The following is a 13258-nucleotide window of genomic DNA, read 5'->3' on the forward strand; positions in this document are numbered from 1 at the left end:
AATTCTCATGCTACAGTCTCTGCAGTAATGTTCAGCAGGGGCGCTGCTTCCACCCACCGTGTCGTCCTGTCAATTACTGAAAGGATGTACCTGTAACCCTCGGAGGGGTAGGAGGGGACCCACTAAGTCTATGTGGACATGTTGAAACCGGCTTGTGGATGTAGGGAAACTATGCAGTGGGGGTATGGTGTGACATGATATTTTGTTCTGTTGGCATGGTGTACAGTTGCGGCCCCATTCTTGGCAGTTATGCTTCATGTTGTGCCAAACAAAACATTCCGTCACAAGTCTTGTGGATGCGCGGATGCCAGGGTGCGCTAAATTGTGGAGCTTGAGAAACACTTCGTGCTGTAGGGTGCACGGTATGAACGGTCATAGGGTCCTGGTGGATTCGTCGCACCAAATCTCCCAGCTACACCTGGGTAAGTAGTGTGTACTGGTTTGAGTGACAAGTTTTGGTCGGAAATCAGTGTCAAGAGTTCCTCATCCACTGCTTGCAAGGTAGTGAGGTTCGGTATACCGAAAAGTGACGTCACCGCGTCCACCCACGATAGGAAGTCTGTGCTGACATTGTCGGCACCCTTGATATACTGCAAATCAGTGGTAAACTGTGATATGAAATTGAAATATCGAAAATGGCGTGGGGGCAGGTCTTTCGGGGGGTTCTGTATGGCAGCGGCTAACGGTTTGTGGTCCGTGAGTACATAGAGCCCTCAGCCCTCGAACTCTGGAAGAAAATATTTGATGGCCTCATAGACCGCTAATAGTTCACGATCGAAGGCGGAGTACTTCTTCTGCACGCTGTTCAATTTATTTGACAAGAAACTCAGTGGGGAGGTAGAATCGCCGACCGTTTGGCTCAGGACGGCGCCTACCACATTTTCGATGGGGTGTGTAATTATGAATAGTTCTGCCTCCAGTTGAGGGTGTGCTATGGTAACCACTGAGGCCAAAAGCTTCTTTAATTTCTCGAAAGTGGAGTTCATCTCTTCTGTCCAAGGGTCGGGTTGTGTGCCTGAAGTTAACCGTCCTGCGAGCGCGTCCGTAAGCGGGGCCTGGTCTTCTGCCACGGCAGGTTCGTGCTTCCTGTAATAGTTTATTGTTCCTAAGAAACAGTGCAATTCCTTGTAAGTAGTTGGGTGTTGCATCTCTAACACTGGTTGCACTTTAGTGGGCGGGGGGGGGGGGGGGGAGGAGGTAATGCCCGCTGATGAAACCATGAACCCTAGGAAGTCGACGGAGGTCTGGTGTAACTGCAGCTTCTTATTGTTTGTTTCAATACCTGCTGCCTGCAAGGTATAGAGTACAGTTTGTACATGGGTCTTGTTGTCCTCTAGTGAAGGGCTGAACACAAGGATGTTGTCTAAATAGGCGAAACAGAAATCGAGGTAAAAGAGAACCTCATATATGAATCTCTGCCAAGTCTGCGCTGCGTTATGAAGACCGAAAGGCATGTAACGGTATACAAAGAGGTCAAAAGGTGTAATGGCCGTCTTTTGAATGTCTTTGGGTGCCATAGGTATCTGATGATACGCACGTTTGCGGTCAATGACCGAAAAATAACTACAGCTGGACAGTGTGTGTGTAAAATCGGCTATGTTGGGTACAGGGTACTTGTCAAGAATAGTGCGGGCATTGAGTAGTCTGTAGTCTCCACACATTCTCTTGCTACCATCATTCTTATCTATGAAATGTATTGGCGTAGACCGTGCGCTGGAGGAGGGCTCCAGGACTTTGGCTTGTAAAAGCTCAGTAATTTGCTCATTCGCGGTCTGCATGAGTTCAGGTTTTAAGTGTCAATAACTACAAGAGTTTGGATGTCTATCGGTTTGGTGCAGTTTGTGGACAGTTCCGTTTGTAACGACCAAGACTGTTGGGTCGATGTGTGCGGCTGCATGCTTGTGAGCACTCATGTGTTGTGCAGTAGCCTGTTGGAGTGGTGCGAGGTCAATGCGCCCGGTGCTGTTCGATTGTCTTCGGGTCAGCTGTTTGTGTCCTTGCTGACATAGTGTGCTGTGTGGCTGTAATCTGGGTTGGTGGCGCGACAGGTGATTCTAGGGAAGATGTCTGCTGTGCAGGGGTGACAAACACTTTCGGAGCCGGCGAAAAAAGTGCATTACACTTGCGTGTAGTGGCGGCCTTGTCTTTAGTTAGCGGGTCCAGCACAGGAGGTGTCGCTGGCGGTGAGGGAGTACGAGCCTCAACTGCAGTGTCGGAAACTGGCGCTAGTGGTGACGTGACAACTGCCATGTGCGAGACGTCATTATTTGTGCATGTGGTTGTCATGGTAATGACTGAATGTTTACAAATATCCATGTCTGTGGGTTGCAGTTTTGCGGAGTTTGCCAAGGGAAGATTAGCACTGTGTGTGGGTGGAGAATCACTGTTTGCACACTGAACTGAGGCACTGGTACTAAACTTAGTATCATGCTTTGTGATACATTGCTGTAGTGGCTCGATGTGGTGTCTGGTGGCCACAACCTCGAGCTTAACCTTTTCCATGTGACGTATGATCTCGTGCTGTTCCAGCTGTAAACGAGTCCTCTCATCTGTCTCAGCGAACAGTTTGCAACTAGTTTGTTGGAAAGTGGTTGAGAGCGAGCCTCACAAACTTATTATGTGGGAGTACCAACTCAAGTCAGTATCACACGCATTTGCAGTGGCGCACTGGAAATGTTCGCCTGAGGGTTCATGAAAAACAGTATCGTACCCTATGTCAGGTGAAATTACATGGTGTTTAAGAAAGTCAATGCCTAGAATCGATTCTGGAATGTCTGCCACCAGAAAAGTCCACTTAAGCACACACTTGGGGGAAAGGTGTACGGAAAATGACGTCAAGCCTACACAATTTAGACGCGTAGCGTTGACCGCTTGCAACTGTGTACGGTGTGATGTTTGCTGGTTTCATCAACAGTGGTAGCAAAGACACATCTGTGCCCATGTTGATGAGAAAACGGATGCCTGTTACACAGTCTTTGATGTACATGCGAGTACACTTAGGGAGTGGCTCCTCTACTGAGTGGAGGGACGGCTGGCACCTGGCTTTTTCATTGCAGACCAACCTGAGCGGTGCGTTTCAGTGGTAGTAAGGAGGGCTGCATCTCTTGGCGCCTGATCCGAACTTGGTATGGTAGCAGCAGGATGGGTAGTGTTGTTGGTGCTCTTGGGGCTCTGGATCATTGGAAGTGTTGAGACTAGGGGGAAGCGGCAGAGGTGGTGTAGTCGCTGTTGTTTGTGTGGCTTGTAGCTGGTTCTGCTGGCCCAGTGAGTTGTGCCCAGTGTCTATGTTCCATTGTCGTCTCCAGCCTGTCGCTGGGGGAGGGGGGGGGGGGGAAGAGTTGTAGTGCGAGGGGGAGGTGTTGCTGGGTATGGAGTTCGCGCTGGAGAGCGGAGTGTGCTCAGTCAGCGGCGCGAATGCGTTCTTCAGTTGATTGATCTTCGTGGCTGGTGATAACAGTTTGGATAGAGAGAGGCAGTTTCCTGATCCATATCGACATGAGGGTGTCACTAGGCAGGGCCCATTCATTGACGAGGAGTTGTAAGCATCGCCACAGCTGTGACGGAGTTTTATCACCGAGGTGCTCCTCATAGATAAGGTTCTGAACCTGTTCCGTTGACGTCTGGGTGATGCATTCCAATATTATCTCCTTGGCAGTTATGTATTTGTCTACCTGTGGGGGTGCGCTTACTAAATCATGGATCAGGTCTACACGGTCGTGGAGGTTGGTCAGCAGACAGATGACGGTTTGGAAGCGGCTGATAGGTTAGCTGTGGGCGCAGATGTCAGGTCCCATGTGGGGGGAGTTTGCTGTATCTTTGAGCCTTCGTGGCATGGCCGGCGTGCTTGTTGGCACTGTAAAAACGGGCGGTTGGGCAGTAGGGTAGCTCGGCGCAATGAAGCAGTCAACCAATGCGGCTGGCACAACATGTGTTGGGGTACATGGTGTGCTACTACGTGACCATGGTGCATTGTTTACAATGTTCACATAGCGAGTATAAAAAGAAGTTCCATGAACTGGTATGAAAAAGTCCTGAGGTACGTTTACTGGCAAAGGTATGGTAGCACTCGCATTATTAGAGTAACTGCCTGACAAGTCAACAGAGGCGTTCGTGAATTGTGCAACTTGTTGCTCTGCCACAGTCGCGGAAGGATACTGTTGAAGTCTATACGGGACAGAAGTAGTCCATGTACAGAATTAATGCTGTCTGCTTGCACACTGTAATTAATGTTTCGTGGCACTGCTGTAGATGTAGGAGATGCAATCACAAAACTTGAGTCACTCAGATTGTTCTCTAGGTTATGTACTCGAAGTGGCATGGAAGAAGGTTCCGGCGATGTAGCGTGAGCTAATTTCACTCTAGCAGGGTGTTGGAAATCCAGTGGGTTAAACACGCTTTCTTCATTGTGCTGGTTGACACTGAACTCTGGGTGTGTGTTGCCCATGGTCATGGTCTCCATGATGCGGTTGAGTCGATGGATGTAAATAGTTTTTTTTTGCGACATGGTAGTCCCGAACACTTAACTCGTGTGAAACGATGGAATAACGAACTCGGAGTCACCAATATGGGGTATAAGTAGGTACTATAATACCGAATAATACACTCATTACTAAAAACACTGATTTATTGTACTTGATGGCACAATGTACACAGCACAAAGACAAAGAAAAGGGTGCCAAGATGTGGGTCTCGGCTTCACGCTCCAAAGAACATGGTAAAGAGAAATCAAACCTTCGTAGCTGGTGACAGTCGATGCTTAACTACTTTTGTGAATGTCGCCACAAAGGAATATATATGGTTCATATTGGACACATTCAATAATAATTAAATATAAATACACCATGCAGAATGAAAAAAGGAGAAACAGTATGTATAACACACTATACATGCTGAGAAAAACGTTTTAACAAATATAAATGAGATATGTTTGGTACATGTTAATCATTAAGTATAAATACATTATGAAAATAAAATGCAACTGTATGATACAATATTTTCAGAATAGCTCAAGTAATATAGTGGCTATATTATACAGTAGTTTTAGTAGATCAGATTATTTTTATTACATATTTTGAATTCTTCTACCATATAAAAGGTTTTTTGTTGTAGTCACCTCTTTGTAGTATTTCTGAAGACATCGAGTGAGACACTGTGTGCTGTAGGTGGCAGCATATTAAATAATTGTAGCCCTATGTATGGGTAACTATTTTGGGTTTCTTCAACTGCAATAACTGGGATGCCTATCATCTGCCTTTCACGTGTGCAGCTGCGAATAAATGGTAATGCAGCTGTTAGTATTATGAGTGTGGGATTTTTCTGCCAAATAAAAATTCTTTTTGCTCCAGAGTAGTTGCCCCATAATAGCACAGCATATGTGAGGGGGCTGTGAAAAATAGTGTACAAGTCCCAAGTTTAGTTAAAAGATAGGTGACTCCAGCTTAATTTTACATACATAGTTAGTGCGAGTTTCCAAGTTAATTTTGGGTCAAGGTGAATGCCAAGAAGCTTAATTGAGGCACAACAGCTGTCATTCGTATATAGACTGAAAAGAATATTTACAGTTTTAGAGTGGTTAACTTGTAATTCATTTGCTCTGGGTCATATACTGGATATTCTAAGCTGTTCTGCACTTTTCTGCTTGAGTGTGTCCAAAGCACTATCAACTGTAACTAAGGTGGTGTCGTGTGCATATAGTATGGAGTATGGACAAATCATTTATAAAAATTATGAAAAGCAAGAGTCCAAGCTTGGAATCTCTTGGGCCACCTTGTGTTACAGCCAGAGTGTCTGATTTGTTTTTGTTAATATGTAAAATTCCTCTTCTCTCATTCAGATAAGATGTAATCGGACATAGAACCTTGCCTAGAAAACCATAAGAGTAGAGCTTTTTTAATAGAGTTCTGTGGCTGACACAGTCGAAAGCTTTACTCGGGTCTACAAGTATGGCATTGACAGAAAGTTTGGATTCGAATGCAGACAAAGTGAAAGAAATAATATTTTCCTTGCAGTTGGTTAGCTAGGTCTGAATTCAAATTCAGAATCACTAAAAATGTTGGTGGCAGACATATGCTTATGGATTTGGAGTTGCATACAGTGTTCTACTACATCCAACAGAACGCGTATTAGAGAAATTGGTTGATAATTACTTGGACATGACTTACCTCCTTTTTTGTGTAGTGGTGTGACCACTCTTTTTAAGCATGACTCAGTTGCAATAGAGGAATTTATGTGAAGTCATTCACAAAGTAGGCATTGAATTCATCTGGTGTGATATTAACATACAATCATCACTTTTATAATTCTTGCTTGCTCCCAGTTCAGTCTTTACAACATTCCAAGCAGCTTTACACTTCTTATGGGACTTACTAATGTAATTGTCATTTGCTTTACAGTTTGATAACATGGTTTCTTATTTGTATTTACTCTTTAACTCAATGTAACTAGATTTGTCTGCATCATAATTTTTATATTTATCATAGTGAATCATAGCAATGTTCTAAGCCTCTGCAGAGTGAGTGTGAACCACTCGGATGTAGAATCATGTTTTTGGGTTGTTGCAATATTTCTTTTTGGATCCTTTGGGCAACAGAAGCCTGTGACTAAATCAAAGCTGTTGTGGTACATACACATCCAACTGATCTTCACTTAACCAATGTTCATTAACAAATAATATGATGTAAAGAGATGATGACAAAATACAGACAAGGTGAAAAATCCCCAGAGAAAAGAACATATAAAAAACCAAAGAGAAAATGTGTGAAAGCATAATTATGAAATTATTTGAACATGTATGCTGCCTATTCATTACTGAAAGGAGATTCACAAACCTGTAAAACAAATAAATGAGCAGCTAACATTTGTCCAGTAGAAAGCTGCAGTGTTCATTGGAGGCATGACATCAGCAACAACTGAATACTTTTATGTACTTCTGATAGGATTACCGTAGTCTGAAACCCCAAACCAAGGACACCTGCAACAAGATTGATGACCATGCTTTTAGGGCAGTTCTAGTCTGGACCTTAGTATGACTACCATACCTCTCATTTGTAGCATAGCACAGGTAATCATATAGTTTTTTTTTTTTTTTTTTTTTTTTTTTTTTTTTTTTTTTTTTTTTTTTTTTTAAATAGATAAGTATGGATGCTGCAAAACAAAAACAGTGACTGTAAGAATTTTATGATGATGTCATATGGCTGTATTAGAAATGAAACAATCAAAATAAAAAATGTTATAGCCTACACATCACCCATACCTACTTTACTTTAGATACCATGTCCCTTACGTATTTTTCACTGGACTGAATTTTATTTAAAAGTTCCTTTTCTTGATTCAAATAAAATTTTACCATCTTACACATTGAACTCTCAGTCTGTTTCTCTCCTTTGTCCACTGTGTTTATATTAATGAGAACAATCTCTCAACATAAGCATTATGGGCTGGCACTTAAAAGAAAAAGTACACAGTTTTAATTAATTCACTAAACTGTTCTTCATCACTAGATAACTCAATGTACTTGCACCATTGTTTCTGGCTTGGTCCATATTTTCCATCATAAGTGGCCATGATTTCCTTTCTAAATTTGAAAACTGATCAAAACACTTTTCATATAAATTTCAACATTCTTATCAAACAAAGATTTGATATATTCTTCCTCATAAGTCCATAATGATGTAATTCAATAATTGAAGTAAAAAGCATATAAATTTTTGATGAAATGCGAAGAAAACCAAAATCAAAAGATCCTAATTCCCAAAATTAAAGAAGGAGGACATTTGAAAAAAAAACATAAAAATATAATTGGATGCTACATTAAATGTCAAAAATCAAACAATGGAAAATCAAGGATGAAATGTAACAATATTAGAGAAGGAAAGATGCTACTCACTATATAACGGAGCTGCTGAGTCGCGATAGGCACAACAAAAAGACTAACACAATTATAGCTTCCGGCCATGAAGGTCTTTGTCAGCAATGGACACACATACACACACTCATGCAAACGTAACTTGCACACATGTCTGCAGTCTCAAGACAACTCGCAGTGTGGTTTCAGTTGTCTGAGACTGCAAACGTGTGTGCAAGTTGCATGTGTGCGTGTGTGTGTGTGTGTGTGTGTGTGTGTGTGTGTGTGTGTGTATCTACTGCTGACAAAGCCCTTAATGTCTGAAAGCTACAATTGTGTGAATCTTTTTGCTGTGCTTATCGCGACTCAGTATCTCCGCTATATGGTGAGTAGCAACTCTAATATTGTTAAATGTCAAAAACGCATATGTGTGCGCATAAATGTAGAAAATGCTAACTTGTGATGTAGCACCACATTTATAAGGCTTTGATGTAACACTATCAGCAAAGTGGAGTTACTCATGTACTTTTATGTCTCCTTGCTAAGGTTGTGAGTCTTTTCAGTAGCAGTAGCTATCATTGGTACACACAGTTGTTGCAATTAAGCCTTGTGTATTCCTCTCACTGCTTTATAAATCTGATCAATAATAGAACATCTAACTTTGGTTATAGTGTGCAAAACAAGAAGTGTCTGTAAGGGATAACAGTTGAGGACTGTAAGTGAGTTTTGCTGCTTTAGGCCTAACCCTGCCCTGCAGTTGTAACTAAGTGAAGGCAGCAGTCATTGAGCAGTTACTGTATTATGTCACAAAGTACGATCCGTAGGTCTATAATCGGTGTTCCAAAATCAGTGCCATTCTACTTCAGATAACTTTACCTGTGCTGTGACATGTTATTTTGTTTGGAACTGCCTGAATTTTCTGAAGTGTGTTGATTACTGCCTTTTATGGATTACACCCTCAGTCATCTACTTTGAGATTTGATATAAGGAAACTAAAAGAAAAATTAATTTTACAGTACTTGAGGCACAGACAACTTTGGTCAATCCTTCTGTGCTGCCTTCTAGCAGCCATTGATACTGTCTTGCTCTTGGCACACAAAACAGGTAGCTTCATGTTTCAATCTAAGTGTGCTTGTGTAAATCTCATCTAGAACATATGTGCTACAAAAATATCTATAGTTCAAAAACGTAAGACATCAGATCTTTTTGTGTGTACATGTACACCACAAATTAGTTACCCACAGATGAGTAATTGCCTGTCTTCAGTTTTTGTTTTTGTTGTTAGGTTGTTGTAATCAGTAATTGTTTGCACATTTAGGTAACAGGTTGAGAACTAAAACCATCATATGTGGGTGGAAGAATAAGGATGTCTTGGTGGCAAGTGCTGGTAGAGGACACACTGGTATGATGACTGCTTTCACATACTTGAGGTTACCACATTTTCTGTTGGAAGTCAGGCACCACTTGATGATAGATTCATATCCAGCACAAAAATCCTCATGGAATCAAACATGTTGAAGATTCATACGAACCAGAAGGTGCTTGCAGCTGCAAGATTTCATGCAATCATAGACTATCAGTCATGTGCTGTTATGTTTGATTGATCCACTGGATAGATCACGTAATGTATAGTTGTTTTGTCAGTTGAAATGGAAAGCTTGTTTTTCAGTGGCTGAGTACCCTGCAATTTAAACATTGCTTTAAAAGCGACAATGAACCTCTACCAAATGTCAAAAGCCTGATGTTTGTTGTTTTAGGCTGTTAAGAATGAACTCATGCCATATTTTATGTTTAGTATGATCATGTTGTTCTGTTGAAAATACCCTGCTACTTAAATGGAAGTTTTTGTAGATTGCAGTGTACAATTTTGTAATATGTATTGTGTTGTGGGAATATTATCTGGTGGCAATTTATGCAGACATAACCTGTTCTCATTATGTAGCTCTAACTGCAAAAGAAATACTGCAATGCTATCTCACTTAAACCTGATATCATGATTTGCTCTAAACATGGTTGGCAGAGAACTCAATGTTGAGGTTCTCAAACATTATCTCCCATACAAAAAAGCACATAGGTTTTTTTGGCTAGAAATTACTGTATCCTCCACCACACAAATGTCTGGTAAGATGTTTTAAGTTTTTTCCTTATACTGGAAAACAATCACAGATAAGTATGTTGTTCAAATTTTGTAGCAGTATAGGCTATGTAAAATACTTTCTGATGCACATAACAAACTGATGAGTTATGCAGCTAATGTACATGAAAAATGCCAGCAGTGAATAGTCTGAATGGACAGATGGGTCAGAAAAAAGTCCAGTTTCAGAAAATTACCTTAACGTAAGTTATACAAAGTTGTTAGGCTAATCTACAATAAAACAGGCCATTATAAGCTATTGCTCACAAAATAAATATGAAATTGTGTGGGTTGGCAATCACAGAGTATGTGAACTACCCACAGTAATTGTATAGACGTTCTCACTGCTTGTCAAAGATCAATCTACGCAAATATGTACAGGGCCCAGCAAAAAGATCTCCCATATTTCTAAAGGTAGTTGAAAACAAACAAAGATACAGAGAAAATATTTTCATTTGTGAACTACAAATACTATGCCATTTTACATTAGTAGGTTTTAAAAATTATGTGCAGTAAATGGCATCCTCCATTGTTGACACATTGACGAAACATTTGCTGGAAGCTGTCCAAAGTTCTTCGTGTCATTTGTGGTGGAATGACAGCCACTTCCTGGGTGATTGCCTCCTGATATGCTTGCAGGATTGTGGGGCAGCGTTTGTACACTTGAAGCTTTAAGTGTTTCCAAAGAAAAAAATCACAAGGTGACAAATCAGGTGACCTGGGGGGGGGGGGGAGGGGGGGGCTGGCAATGTCTCCTCTCGAAGAGAGAAAATGTCCAGGACACAACGACCTCAAAATTTGTAGAGAATGCTGAAAGGTGTGAGCTGTGGCTCCATGTTGTTGGAACCAGATGCTCCCTCTTAATGGTCCCCAACAAACTGATTTAACTTAAGTCACTATCATGTGACAGTGGCAATTTGAATTAGCTGTTCCCATTATGCCATCTCCTTTGGAGAAATACAGGGCCCACACACCTAATTCAGTAACCAATCTGTCACACTATAGCTGTGAACTGTTTCTGAAGTTCCTGAGTATTTTCCACTGTCCAGTAGTGGAAATTTTGTTTATTTACAGTGTCTGACAAGTAAAAGTGTGTCTCATCAGAAGAAATCAAAACAGCACCTGGGAAATGTTCTGAAGAATTCCTCACACAGACCTGTGAGTTTCAGAATGACTCTCACTTCATTCTTGGATAACCATCACTTTGTAATGGTGTATGTGAACATCTCTGTATAAATGGTCCTATCAGATAATCCCAGGCTAGCTGCATGATTTAAGTGCTGAATGCTTTGGAGATTACTAGACGGATACTTTCACATGCACCACATTTTCCAGTGTTTTTGCACTCCGAGGTCAGCCTATAGATTTTCTTTTGGCTGTAGAGCTGATGCTCTAGAGTTTGGCACCCAAACTTGAATAGCGTTTCTGACAGGAACAGAATCGTGTCAGCCAAGCTCAACCAAAACTGAAATGGTCACTGAGTAGTTGTCTCAGAACCACCATTATGAATATACACCTCCAAAACAAACACATGATGCTCACATAGCCAAGCCATTGTGCCTGCTGGAAATGGCATGTACACCACTAACAATCAATACTTCTTCCACATCAGTAATGCCATTACAACTCACACAATAGTCTCTCCAAACATGGGAAATCTTTTTGCTAGACCCTGTATAAGAAGACATTTACATGATGATGCAAAATGTACCTCCAGAGGTTCAAAGTATGAAAATAGTACGTATTTTGTTCTCAGGAGCAAGCCTGCCATATGGAAGATACAGAAGTGAATTAAGTGAACAAAGGGACACAATTCATGTAGCCCACTAAAGAAATTATTTACAGACCTGTTGCAAAATTATGACAGGACTGAGCAACAGCATGTTGATATACAGGGTGTTACAAAAAGGTGGGGCCAAACTTTCAGGAAACATTCCTCACACACAAAGAAAGAAAATATGTTATGTGGACATGTGTGTGGAAATGCTTACTTTCCACATTAGAGCTCATTTTATTACTTCTCTTCAAATCACATTAATCATGGAATGGAAACACACAGCAACAGAACGTACCAGCATGACTTCAAACACTTTGTTACAGGAAATATTCAAAATGTCCTCCGTCAGCGAGGATACATGCATCCACCCTCTGTTGCATGGAATCCCTGATGCGCTGATGCAGCCCTGGAGAATGGCGTATTGTATCACAGCTGTCCACAATACGAGCACGAACAGTCTCTACATTTGGTACCGGGGTTGCGTAGACAAGAGCTTTCAAATGCCCCCATAAATGAAAGTCAAGAGGGTTGAGGTCAGGAGAGCGTGGAGGCCATTGAATTGGTCTGCCTCTACCAATCCATCGGTCACCAAATCTGTTGTTGAGAAGTGTACGAACACTTCGACAGAAATGTGCAGGAGCTCCATTGTGCATGAACCACATGTTGTGTCATTCTTGTAAAGGCACATGTTCTAGCACCATAGGGAGAGTATCCCGTATGAAATCATGATAACGTGCTCCATTGAGCATAGGTGGAAAAACATGGGGCCCAATCAAGACATCACCAACAATGCCTCCCCAAATGTTCACAGAAAATCTGTGTTGATGACCTGATTGCACAATTGCGTGCCGATTCCCGTCAACCCACACATGTTGATTGTGAAAATTTACCATTTGATCATGTTGGAATGAAGCCTCATCCGTAAAGAGAACATTTGCACTGAAATGAGGATTGACGCATTGTTGGATGAACCATTCGCAGAAGTGTACCCGTGAAGGCCAATCAGCTGCTGATAGTGCCTGCACATGCTGTACATGGTACAGAAACAACTGGTTCTCCTGTAGCGCTCTCCATACAGTGACGTGGTCAACGTTACCTTGTACAGCAGCAACTTCTCTGATGCTGACATTAGGGTTATCGTCAACTGCATGAAGAATTGCCTCATCGATTGCAGGTGTTCTCGTTGTTCTAGGTCTTCCCCAGTCGCGAGTCATAGGCTGGAATGTTCCGTGCTCCCTAAGACGCTGATCAATTGCTTCGAACGTCTTCCTGTCGGGACACCTTCGTTCTGGAAATCTGTCTCGATACAAATGTACCACACCACGGCTATTTCCCCGTTCTAATCCATACATGAAATGGGCATCTGCCAACTCCGCATTTGTAAACATTGCACTGACTGCAAAACCACGTTCGTGATGAACACTAACCTGTTGATGCTACGTACTGATGTGCTTGATGCTAGTACTGTAGAGCAATGAGTCACATGTCAACACAAGCACCGAAG

Source organism: Schistocerca gregaria, chromosome 1 (genome assembly GCF_023897955.1).
Source record: "Schistocerca gregaria isolate iqSchGreg1 chromosome 1, iqSchGreg1.2, whole genome shotgun sequence".
In the NCBI taxonomy this organism is placed as follows: Eukaryota; Metazoa; Arthropoda; class Insecta; order Orthoptera; family Acrididae; genus Schistocerca; species Schistocerca gregaria.